Here is a 2685-nt window from a genome sequence, read left to right on the forward strand (position 1 = left end):
AGCCCACACAGCAGACTCTGTAAAGTCAATATGACTATTGCCTCCATTTTTCAGATGGAGAAACCGATGTGTCATCAGGTCAATGAAAAGGTCACGTTCTTCCAGTTTCCTGGAGGTTTTCTAAGTGCTGTCACTTTCAGAAAAAAGGATTGAGGTAACATGCACTCAGGTAATGGGGAGCAAGGGCCTCTCCTGGCCCCTCCTGGAGGCTCCTGGGGCTCATCCTGCTTGGCCTTCATTAGCCCCGGCTGGGCAGCCTGGCTCCTTGGCCGAGTGGGCTGCAGCTCGAGGCTCCGGGGCCCTGTGGGCTTGGTGAACTGTGCAAGGAAGGGAAGCTCTGCCAACATATTGTCAGCCAGCTCCCCCGTGGGCACCATCTGAAATGCACTGAGCCGGAGAGCCACGGCCAGCCCAGAGCTGCCTCCTCCGCCCTGCTGGCCACACTTTCCGAGCACACAGCAGAAGTGTTCAGCCCAGGGAAGTTGTCAGAGCTTCCAGGCGACAGCGGCAGCCCAGTAGAATTCCTTGGTTTTGGCCCCAAAGAGCCCTATCAGATGTTAGTAAACACACTATTAACTGACATTTGTTAATTACTTACTGTGTGCTGGGCACTCGGCTAAGTGTTTTTTGTGCATCGTTTCATTTCATTTTCTCTTTATATACCCCTCCATTTAAAATGCTATAATTATCCCCATTTTATAGATGAGACAACTGAGGCATGGAGAGGTTAAGAGATCTGATCAGGGTCACACAGCTGGCAAGTTTCAGACCCAGGTTCAGATTATTAATTTTTAAGCCTGGCTTCTAATTTGCTTACTCTCTTACTGACGAATGAGTCTATTAATCCCTGGCCCTTCCCAGTCCTGTTTCTTCTCCTGTACATTAAAGGGCTTGGGTCACATGTTAAAATGTGTCCAGCACAACCATAGAGTTCCGTAAGTAACCAGGTAGGCATGGGGTTGGAGAAAGGGTGAGGAGAAGCTGAGGATGAACGTCAGGCCTTCAACCCTTTCCCCCTTTCCAACCTGAGATAAAGCTGCATTCTGAATTGGGGTTACATGTGAGAGTTGCCTTACTGAAGGGGTTCTGCTGCTTAAACCAAGCGTGAACACGAGGAATTGCTGATCCCACATTCTTGGAGGGAAATGAGGCTCAGAGAGGTTAAGCGAATCATCTAAAGAGGCCCAGCAAATTAGTGGATAATGTATTGGTTCAACGTGCAGGTTCTGCAGAATTCAACCCCTGTTAGAATTCATGTCGGATGGAGGAATCTGTATTTATGGGTAGGGAAAGGGTGATTCTTGTGATAAGAAGACCCGTGTAAGAGACTGACTATGGCCCTAAGCTCAGTAGTTTAGTGACCTTCAGTAACTTATTTCACTTCCCTGGGCTTCATTGTCCTCATCTTTGAAGAGTGGCGTTGGGGGTTCGATTATTCCCAGGGGTCTCTGCCACTTCCAGATGGCAGTCTGCAATGATCTGGGCACCACAAATGTGGTCTCTCTCCTTGGCGTACAGACATCTCCCTGGGAAATCTCCTCCCTAAGCTCAGACTCATGAATCAGATAGAGTAGCATAGACCAACTTTTCCTTTTCATTTGTGGGGTGAGTTATCCTGGCCTTGGGAAATTGGCCTCAAATGGTCTGGCTGCAGGGCTTTCAAAACTCTGTCCTCAGGGACTGATCTTACCCAGCCACAGCTGAGCGTGAGAGAGCCTCAGGTGAGAGGGTTCTCTGCACATTGCTGGGCGGGTCTCTGAGGGGAGAGATTTCCTCCAGGAGAAGCCTGCCCTCCTCTGGGCTTGGAAGCTGCCTTATAACCCTTGGAATTGCAGTTGTTGATTTGGTGGGCGTTTTAGTTTCCTAGGCTGCTTAAAGCAATACCGCGAATGGTTCAGCTTGAACTGTATTAGCTTACAGTTTGCGGGTGAGAAAATGTCCAAATCGAGCCATCATCAAGGTGATGCTTTCTTCCTAAAGTCTGGCTGACAGCAATCCTTGGATCCTCTGCTGTGCAGCAAGGCACATGATGGTGCCTGCTGGTCTCTCCTTTCTTTTCCAGGTGTCTTTGTTTTGGGCTTCTTGCTTCCATGATCTTTCTTTCTGTCTCTCTGTCTGTCTCTCTTCATTCTGTTTATAAAGGACTCCTGTAATAAGACCCATTCTGAATGATGTGAGTCACACGTTAACAGAAATAGCCTCATTAAAAGATCCTACTTACAATGGGGCCACACTCACAGGAATGAATTAAATTTAAGAACTTGTCTTTCTGGGGTACATACAGCTTCAAACCACCACGGTGGGTCAGATTCTAGAGTACCGATGAATCCATGTTCACTAGTAGATGGGGATACTCACGGTCTGACGCCCTCCTCTCTACAGACCAAGTATCAAAGGGCTCAGGGTGGAGGCGTGGCCGTCCCTCCCTCTTGCTCCTAGGGCCCTCAGTTGATCCAGCTCCTCCTATATGGGAGGCAGTGTGTTCAAGCACAGGTAGCCATCGACCCCGTTGTTGCCCAGCCTGGAGGCACTCCTAGACAATGCCTGCGCGTGCTGATGATGTTGTGCATTTGCCTGTGTGCAGGGCAGGCTGGAAGCAGGGCCACTGCATGCCCTGTGAGTGCCCCTCACCCACGGAGGAGCTGGGTAAAGCCCCAGCCTCCTCGCCACCCAGTGGGATCATTC

This window comes from Tamandua tetradactyla, chromosome 23 (assembly GCF_023851605.1).
Source record: "Tamandua tetradactyla isolate mTamTet1 chromosome 23, mTamTet1.pri, whole genome shotgun sequence".
Classification (NCBI taxonomy): Eukaryota; Metazoa; Chordata; class Mammalia; order Pilosa; family Myrmecophagidae; genus Tamandua; species Tamandua tetradactyla.